Source organism: Ctenopharyngodon idella, chromosome 11 (genome assembly GCF_019924925.1).
Source record: "Ctenopharyngodon idella isolate HZGC_01 chromosome 11, HZGC01, whole genome shotgun sequence".
In the NCBI taxonomy this organism is placed as follows: domain Eukaryota; kingdom Metazoa; phylum Chordata; class Actinopteri; order Cypriniformes; family Xenocyprididae; genus Ctenopharyngodon; species Ctenopharyngodon idella.
In genome coordinates this window covers 24070508-24081342 of record NC_067230.1, presented here as the reverse complement: position 1 = coordinate 24081342, position 10835 = coordinate 24070508, and the positions used below count along the sequence as shown (strand labels likewise).

The window sequence follows — 10835 nt, the reverse complement described above, 5'->3', positions numbered from 1 at the left end:
CTGCTTTTTAATGGAAAAAGACTTAATTATAGACCTTACACCTTTCAATCTTTATGAAACTGTTCTGTATTTGCTGCTTGGTTTCCTTCAAATAAAAATCTCTACAATGTGTCCATAAATGCTATATCACTCTGTGTTTCTTTACTCATTGATTTCATATCATAAAGCAAAGTCCAAATCTTGTTTGTATCCTAATCGTTTAGCATAAGTATGCAAAGCTATTTCCATCACCCAGTTTATTTTATTCTCATGGGAGCAATAAAGATTAGCTTTGCACTGTGAGATAAAACTGAAATGATACTCTGCTTCCTTGCTGCTATGTTTATATACTCAAATGACAGTATTGTTATTATAAATGTTTTCCTCCTTCAAATCTTGGGTTGGTTTATGTAGGCTAGATGGTTTCATTCAGTGCACAGCATTTATTTTGCTAATGATTTTAGCAGTTATACTAAAGTAACATCATAGGGCTTTTCACACTTGAACTAATTAACCCTGGGTCATTCTAATCCTGGGTTATCTTGCTTCACGTTTCACACTGCTCATAATTTACCCGGGTTTAACAATTAATCCTGGGTATTCATAAGATGACGTTTCACACAGTACATTCCTAAACCCTGGGTTAAAGTTCTTATTTGCATATTAGCGGTGTCAGTGTCATTGATTGGATAAACGCAGCACGCGACCTGTTTCAGCTCTAGCATTGCGCATCCTCGTACTGTCGACTGTACTATCGAGTTTATACTGAATTGACATTTTGGACTATAAAGGTAAGAATGAAACGGTTTCTTCTTCACTCAAATTGTCGCGTTTTCTGTCAGCATTTGACATTTTTCCTCTCAAACGCTGAATTTACTGTTTATATTCAATGCGCAGTGTTTCCGTGACTGTCCAAATCAGGCAAACGCGATTGGTTGTCTGTTGCTAATCGTCTAGCATAACATTCTAACACCTCATTGTTTCACACTGTACAAGTTTGCCACCGCAATGCGGGGTTAACCCCGCAAAAATGGTGCTAAACCTGCTTCTAAATTACAGGTGTGAAACGTTGCTTTACTCGCTGTTAAAAGCGGTGTTTGGAACGACGATAACCCAGGGTTAAGCGCAGTGTGAAAAGCCTTGGAAATATGCTACTTATTTAATGGGAAACTTATTAATGTGATGATGACAGATCCCTTACCTCAATTACAGGCGGAAAAACACTTTGTAGTGTCGTCACAATTTTGGATAACGCTCAAGCCTTTCATGACTGAAATTCTTTGGTCCTTGCCAGTGATGGCCTTGATTTTGTCTGTCTAGTTTTGGCATGGCTGGTGTTTGGAGTACAATTTCTCACAGAGGGCTTTGTTGGCCTAACTGCCCCACCGAGCTCTGATACACACACAGGACATGTTTATTTACAGTCTCAGTGTGCGTGTTTGTGTTTATCTCGCTCTGTGTCTGAGTACTTATGCAGGATGCATCTCAGATCTGGAATACTTCAGTCATACAGAGCTCAGGGTGGGCCCACATCCAGGACCGGTCCTCATCACTGTCCCAATGGAGGGCTATCCCAAGCCTGAGGCCATCGCCCCCTCCTCCCTCTTCCCTGCATCTACCTCAGGAGGATGTTCTATTTTTGACAGGACTACGTGTTGATCTGTGGCCTGGCAAAGGAAAAAAACAGTATTTTTTTTTATGGTAAGTGCATATAACTGTACTTGAACATAAATTTGCTGAACAAGACATAGATGCAAAGGCAGAGCTTTAAGTGAATCAACATTGAACTGACTCAAAGTGAATAATGACACTTCTGTAGAGTTGCTTATGGCTGAATTGAACTCATTTCATAATTCAATATTGACAATAATAAGAAATGTTTTATGAGCAGCAAATCAGATTTCTGAAGGATCATGTGACACTGAGACTGGAGTAGTGATGCTGAAAATTCAGCTTTGCCATCACAGGAATAAATTACATTTTAAAGTATATGAAAATAGAAAACAGTTATCTTAATTTGCAATAATATTTCACAATATTACTGTTTTTACTGTATTTTTGAGCAAATAAATGCAGCCTTGGTGAGCAGAAGAGACTTCTGTTAAAAACATTTTAAAATCTTAAAATGTTTTTTGAAAGAAACTTCACCAAGGTAGCATTTTAATACAAATAAATGATTAAAGATGAAAATTACTATTTGTTCTTAAAATAACTCTTTCATAATTCAATCTATTATTTTTTAGCAGCCTTTGTCTACTATAAGTATTGTTCTATTATGCTGTTTATTTGCTGCAAATAAACTTGTATTTTTATTTCAGCACAGTTCCAAATGGTTGTGCTACTTATATTTATAATTTAATAAGGAAGCAAACTGCAGGACAAAGACAGAAGTGAAAGCATACAGCTGGCAGATTCATTGAACAGGTCACACAAACACCAATTTCAAGATGCAAGAATTTAAATACAAAGTCACATCTGAAATATTACAAAAACATAAGAGAACTTCTGAATAATGTTGAGACATTGAGCTAGACGTTGGGAACATATAAGGTCGGGGAGAAGTGCTACAGAAAGGACTCGAAGAAACCCTGATTACATTAATACATTACATTAATAACCTGACACGTTTGAACTTATTTGATGAACAGAAAGTGTGAAGAATATAGCACTAATGTGAAAAGACATTTAAAAACATTATACATGTCTTAACTGTAATTTTTAATTAACAAAATGCAGCCGTGGTGAATAAAAGTACCAATTTTAATGCAATTAATCAATTTAATAGTGTTTTCAAACTATTGAATGCATGGTAGTGTACATGTTTATGAATTTAAGCATCTCTTTTAAAATACCAAATACTCTTTTTACTTTGTTTATGTAAATGGAAAGTATACAGTATGTTTTATCAGATCTAACTAGGCGTTCCTGAAGCTTTTCACTTCCGAATATCTAAATGAGGTTGAAAGCTTCAGTAAACAGGTTAACCGCTGCACACCTTGACCCATATAAACTCAGCACTACCAGTGAACATTCACCCTTGATCTATTGTCTTGAAAACAATAGTGGTGTTGACCTGACTTTGATATACACACATATACACACATATACACACACACACACACACACACACACACACACACACACACACACACACACACACACACACACACACACACACAGAGGCTGTTTATTTCCTCCTCAAGCTGCATACCACATAAATTCCTGCCCCTATTCACATTGTCTCTTTTACCAGTTTTGACTCAACTGCAATGTGGGATGTTTTCCAGCCCGCGAATGACTTGTTTTTTGATGTTTGGACCACCTTCTCAGTTCCATTAGCCAAAGATCAACAGCTGGTGAGAAGCAGGGTCAAAGTCTTTCTTCCCCTAGACAAAGTTTTGATATTCTTGGCTGTAGAATAAAACAACACATTTAGGGAAGGAGAAGCCAGGTGTCCTGTTTAACACACACACTTTCTTTCTTTCTTTCTTTCTTTCTTTCTTTCTTTCTTTCTTTCTTTCTTTCTTTCTTTCTTTCTTTCTCTCTCTCTCTCTCTCAAATATATTGTTCTGTGTGTCAGGTTATTTGGTGTGGCCTCAGCAAAAGTTTAATTTCTTTTATTGTTTAATGAGAACTAGGCCTATTTTCTTGATTTTCTTGTTTAGCTGTTAATGCATGACACATGCATTACCAAATCTGTTTGCCATACCAAAGTAAATAAAAATGTACACGAAAATCAAACATTAAACTTTAATATTTATTATGTGCTGCTTAGGCACCACACAAAACTGAATAGAACTTTTGTTTTTGTTTTTCTTTCTTTTTTATCTTTTGACACAAGATCTTACATTGTCAAGAGATTATATTAGCCTTAATAATCTTAGCCATATTTACCATACTGTTCAAAAGTTTGTGGTCAGTGTTCTATTTGATATATTTTAAAATTTAAGTTATACCTGTGATGGTAAAGGTAAATTTTCAGCGTCATTACTCCAGTCTTCAGTGTCACATGATCCTTCAGAAATCATTCTAATATGCTGATTTGCTGCTCAAGAAACATTACCTATAAAAAGTTAAATAAATAAATAAATGCATTATGCATTGCATTGTTTTTGTAACAACATATTTTTGGATAAAATTCTATGTATCCTTGCTGAATAAAAATGTTAAAATAATAATAATAAAAAAAAAAAAACGTACTGGCCCCAAACTTTGATCGGTAGTGTGTTATGGCTTAAATTAAACAAAATGACTAATATGACACAAGACGATACATTTTTAAAGTTAAAAACTATTGCTAAACCGTATACTTAATTACTGCACAAACAGAGAAAGATCCTTTTGGTTTAAAATGGAATGAATCTTGCATCATAGTCTTGACTTCTGTCTTCCTCCACTAGAGGTCACTGCAGACTAAACTTTCATAAAGCATTTGTAACAATCAGCCTTCAAAATACATCATCTTTAAAGGTGCACAGACTATTTTTTCATGTTTGACAGATACGTTTTTAAAAAGCAGCTACAAGCAGAAATATATATTTAATAAAAAGTGGCTAGACGCCATATTTATTATATACGTCTAACCTCTTTACACTAAACAAGGCACATGAATGGAGAAATAAACTAAAACAAACTGCAGAGTGAAATAAACTGCAGAGTGAGGTTAGCTAAATTATAGTAACAGTTATACAGTTAACAGTTTAAGTATGAAAATGAAATTGAAAAGATTAAAATGTGAATATAATTTCAAAAAAACATAGCATCGACAAAGACTCGCATCAGGACATCAGTTTTATAAATGTTATCATGCTTGCTGTTCTAGGCATGAACACACAATAACATTTATAAAACTTCATCCTTCTTTGCCAGTAGGTCTTTATATAAACCACAGGTGAAACAAACAAAAAACATCTCTCTTAATCTACAGCAGTCTAACCAGTTAATGCTTCATTTCACAGCTGTATAAGAACTTTCAAACAGAAGCCTAACCTCTCTGACCATTTAGTATGGTATCAGTAAATTAAGTTCATGCCTGAGAAAATTTGCAGTTTATTCACACCCGACGATTCAAATGTTATTACAGGGGCTGCTGCACTTTACAAGTATAGACCTGCGATTGTGGATTGTCATTAACACCCTGGGCGCTAACAGCAGAACAGCTCCATTTCTACTGTTAGTAGAGGGTACAGGGTTGATGGTGGAGTTAAGGAGCTGGGTTAGCAATGCAAATGTTGCAGGTTCAAGTCTCTATAGTGGTGAATATGTGCTAAAACCACTACTAGACCTGAAACAAAGCTTTATTCAAAAATAATGATTGCTTCCCAAACAATAGGAGACATGTCACATGATCCTTCAGATATCATTCTCATATGCTGATATGCTGTGCAAGAAACGCTTCATGTTACTATTATTATTATTATTATTATTGTTATCTTCAATGTTATAAACAGCTTCTTAATATTTTGTGGAAACCGTGATACATATTTCCAGGATTTATTGATGAAAAGAAGTTAAAAAGAAGAATTTTTTTGTAACAATGTAAGCCTTTCATTCTTGCTGAATCCTCTTGACCCCGAATGTTATGTTAAGTTTACACAGTTTTTAAGGAATGGTTCACCCAAAAAATCTCCTTTTCTTGTTCAACTGAAAGAAAATGGATTTTAAACAACATGAGGGTCAGTAAATAATCACAGAATGTACTTGTACCGCCACCTGCTGGATATTCTGTTACTTATACGACATTTTAACCTCTTGTTTTGTGACAGTGCCAGCACTCTTCCTGAGGCGCAGCAGCACAGCCCACATCTGTCACTCCTACATAAAACAGCATGTCATCATGAGTAGTATGCAGTCACCCTCCATCTCAAACATATTGTACCTTCCCAGGCCACGAGGCCCCCGTAAGACCCCCTCACCCCCACCTCGCTTCATAGCTTGTGGATGTTTTCCTCTCTTGTAATGTTTGTGCAGATCATCACCCATCACCTGATTCATGATGTGTCACTTTTTGTCTGGTTGGACTTGTACACTTGGCCTTGGCAGTTAGTTTTTAAACTAGATGAGATTTTTTCATGTCATCTGGGATTTGAACGGTCAGGTTCTGTGGCACGACAGCGCTGACAAATAAAATGGCAGGATTTTATTTTAATTTCACTCACACTGACCCCAATTGTGATGGCACTTCCCTGAATTCATAAATGTTTGTAAAAAGCTTTTTAGATTTACCCACCACTTCTACACATTTCTTTTTATTGCACTATATTTGATTTGCACATTGACAAGGACAAAAGGGCTTATATTTTAATCATTTGAATGTTTTTCTTGCAAGGCAAGAAATTTTACTGTGAGAGTTAAATGTATGTTTTGTGAATACTTTAATGGGAACAGAAGATTCTTGGTGGCAGCCGTGAATATTCATGCTTGTTCCTTCGAAGAAACACTCCACCTCAGGCCTTACAATATGACACATTTCCAGCTGTCTTGCTGCCGATAGGGCATCTGCGTGTTATGGGTTAAGCTGATCTTCAAGCTAGATGAGTAATTAATTTATTTACTCATTAAAGAGGAGAAGTATTTAAAAGAATATGGCTATTTTCAGTTTTGTGCCTCACAAGATTAAGTAAAATGCTAATCATTGTGTTGTCACATACAGAAGCTGACAGTCTCACAAAAGTGATAAGTGAATCGCACAAAACCTGTCAAGTCAAAAGAGAGGGAAAAAAAAGGGTAACACTTTAATATGGGGAATACATATTCACTATTAACTATGACTTTTCCCTCAATAAACTTCTAATTTACTGCTTATTAAGAGTTAAAGGGTTATTTCACCCAAAAATGAAAATTCTGTAAATTCTGTTCTCACCCTCATGTCGTTCCACACCTGTAAGACCTTCGTTCATCTTCGGAACACAAATTAAGATATTTTTGATGAAATCCGAGAGGTGTATGACTCGTCCATAGACAGCAATATAATCAACACTTTCAAGGTCCAGAAAGGTACTAAAGACATTGTTAAAATAGTAGACATAGGGTGACCAGACGTCCCGTTTTTCCCGGGACAGTCCCATATTTCAGATCTATTTTTAGTGTCCCGACTTATTAAGAAAAAATCATGTTTTGTCCCGCATTTCATCTTTCCTAAAATTTCGTTACAACTAGGTGATCATAGAATGAGTAGTAGTAGTAGTGTTCTGTTACGCAAGAACAGCCCAATCAATTCGTCATAGAACAAAATTACCATCCAATCACAGTTCGTTATCGATTAGTGAAGGCGGGATAGGCGGAATTACGCTGAATGACACAGACCAGAAGCGCGCTCTCTCTCTTTCTTGCGCGCACGATCCCAGTTCTCTCAGACAGCACGCGATCAGTTCTCCTTGTGCCTGAATGGTCAAATGCACACATCGTTGTCAAAATGTCCATTGTGTGGAGTATCTCACGTAAATACAGTCAGTTATGGCTTAAGTGGACGTAAACAGGTGAGTGAAAACAGGATATGTGTCAGTATATTACATCCATGGATTCGGTCTTAAAGGGACAGTAGCCTAATTAAATATTTGTCTGTCATTAATGTTAATAAAACAACAAAAGATGTTACATAAATGTGTGTGTGTGTGTGTGTGTATATATATATATATATATATAATATCGTGAAATAAAATTTCTCATATGGTCATATTGCCCACTCGTCCCGTATTCCACCATGAGAAATCTGGTCACCCTATGTAGACATGACTGCAGTGGTTCAACCTTAATTTTATGAAGGGATGATAATACTTTTTGTGCGCAAAAACAAAACAAAAATAATGACTTTATTCAACAATATCTTCTCTTCTGTGTCATTCTCATATGCTGTTTACATTCAGAGCTTCCAGGTTCTACGTCAGAACGCCCTACTCATTATTGGCCGGCTCCTGCGTCAGCATCACACGCATGTGTCGTGCTGCTCACATGAACAGCGTCTCCCAATACTGAGATAGCGTTTGGGCGTAAACACGGAAGCCTGCACTGCGTTGACTTCATCAACTGCATATGACAACAATTCAAATAGTTAAATAAAGGTGTTAGTTTTGTTTTGTTTTTGTGCACAAAATGTATTCTCGTTGCTTCATGGATACATCCTGCTTGTATCAACCGTTCAGGCTGGTGGTCATGTAATGGTATGGGGATATTTTTTATGGCACACTTTGGACCCCTTAGTACCAATTGAGCATCATTTAAACTCCACAGCCTACCTGAGTATTGATGCTGACCATGTCCATCCCTTTATGACCACAGTGTACCATCTTCTGACAGCTACTTCCAACAGGATAATGTGCTGTCACAAAGCTCAAATCATCTCAAACTGGTTTCTTGAACACGACAGTGAGTTCACTGCTCAAATTGCCCAAAACACGACAATAATTGACCATTTTCAGCAGAAATAATCAGCAAAATTTGTGAGTTCCGTTCGATTCAGTGGCATTGTTTACGTTCAGTGCCGCCAATATAGCCGACTTCCGAATTGATGACGTGTAATGAAAACACCCTATATTTCTTTAAGAATGGAAATTAATTATATATGGCTGGCAAAAACTGTTGTCACTTTGGGGTAAAATGTGACCAGGAGATGTTCTGTGAGATTAATTTTATGAGATTCACCCATAAACATTCACCCTCTGCTTTTGTTTCTCTAAATTGCACAGAACGCTGAGTCACAGTCTACAGCTCTAAGGCAGTCTTTATTTCTCTATTTCTTTGACATGCACATGACCTTTGACACATCCATGACTTTTGGATGTCCTGAACTGTGGGTAATCGGATGTTTACATGGTTGTAACTTTCTCGCAGGGACTTTGCATCTGTGATCGCAGACTGTTGTGTGGCCTGACACAAGATTTCTTTCTTTCCACTTGACATTTCTGATGCTGATGTGACAGCTGAGCGTGTGAATGTGAATCCCTTAACAGGAAGGCACAGAGCCTGATGACTGTAGAGAAGTGACAGCACTTTATTGGGTGGAAGACGGTGTTGGCGCTAAATTGTCTTGCAGCCATAAAAGTGCAAAGCAGACACACATATGCAATCAGTCATTTCTTCTCTGCTAGCGGCCTGGACAGCTCTGTGTGATCGTGCACGTCCACGGCTGCATTTTAACACCTGTCAGAACTTGGTTTGGCAAACTTGCATGTGTGAATCGCTTGTCAGCATGGAGTTTGTTGGCCAGCCTCTGCGGGAACAGCAGCAGTTCCCTAATCATCAGGTAGTTTGTTAAGCAACATATGTTTGTTTGTGCATGTGTTTGTCAGTTATGCCAGTCTTTTCAGCATCGTTGCTACAGTAACTCCGCAGACAGGAGGTCAAATGCATATTACATGTCTCCTTCTCACGCAAGGTCCCATTGCTGCTTGTGTGTCAGTATACTATGTGTATAATATGATGGAGGAACTGTAAATTGGCAGAGACAGTGGAATAATACTTGGAAGCCTATGATAAATCATGTTGCCTGCCTAACGTAATTTTAAAAAGAGTGTGAGTTAAGATGGTTGGCACATTGGCTTTAGGATTGGTTGGCAAATAGAATATAATATAAGAGGAAGGAATCATTCAAAGCAGATTTGATTACTCATATCTACAGATAATATATACATTTTTAGGGCCATATGATCAAATCAGCAAATTAGAATGATTTCTCATGGATCATATGACACTGAAGACTGGAGTAATGGCTTCTGAAAATTCAGCTTTGCATCACAGAAATAACTTACATTTTAATGGATGGATGGATAGATAGAAAGAAAGAAAGAAATGATGGCAAACAAACTTTGACTCCCCTACATTGAGATGCAGTGGACTAGAATGACCTAGAATGCTAAATTATGAGTAGGACAGCTTTGAACAACATTTGGGTCTGAATCTGCAATTTTCTGCTTTGTTGAATGCATCCACACAAACACACATATTCAGATTACCCAAGGGGCAACTCGGCACCTACGGCCACCCTTAAGAGCTGTAGCAAAAATAGACAGCACGCTAAAATTTTGTATCGCTTTTCCTCCCTTCTGCTCCTTCTCACGGCTTTGCGTATTGTTAATGGAGCAAAGCACGCATGACCATAAATTGGACTAAAAAGAAAAAGGCGTCTAAACATCCCAAATTACTTTATCCAGCTTGTCTTTCTGTTTTGAATAAAAGATTTCTACAAGTGTAAATGTCATTATTTTTCCCTTTTTAACAAATTGAATAGAGCAAACTCTGTCTCAAACTCCAAGCTGTAATTCAGGCACTTCTTACAGAGGATGCAATAAACTTTCATTCCTCTGACCAACACTTTGTCTTTTTCTACATTTCCTTGGTTTCGCATCACTTTGTGCATCCAGATGGAATAAACACAGGCATTGTCTATTAAATGAGCCAGAAGGAGAAGTCTAAGGCGTGTTTACCTTATCTTGTAGGCGTTAATTGTTGCCACATACGGCCTGTGACAGATTTTGACTGACAGCTCCCCCACCATGTGCTTCTCTGTTCAGACTAGTCATTAGCTCTCCTTCCTTGAGCTGCCGTTTGTGCTTTCTGAATTACAGGGTTTCTACAGGTTTCATCAAATCTAATTTAATGCTTTTTAATGCCTTTTGAATGCCAATTTTAACATTTTTAATGCCATATATATATAAATATATATATGCTGCTAAATGTCGATAGATGACGACATACGGCAATTAGAAAATTCATCATGTCATTGTTGTATTCGCATTCTGTCAAGTGTCAGCCCAACATTTGTTTGCTTCTCTGCTGCTACCCTTTTGCTCATATAATATACTTTAATACAGCCAAATTCCCAATAAAATTGTTTCACCTATATATTTTTTCTGTTTTTG

The 10835-nt window shown here is 37.0% G+C and overlaps 1 long non-coding RNA gene across 1 annotated transcript; it reads left to right on the top strand.

Moving 5' to 3' along the window:
• The first annotated feature begins 674 nt into the window (after window positions 1-674).
• Window positions 675-7066, top strand: LOC127522505 (uncharacterized). The gene is made up of 3 exons (XR_007932617.1): window positions 675-770; window positions 1485-1680; window positions 5745-7066. It is a non-coding gene; the product is annotated as an uncharacterized LOC127522505 (long non-coding RNA).
• The last annotated feature ends 3769 nt before the right edge of the window (window positions 7067-10835 follow it).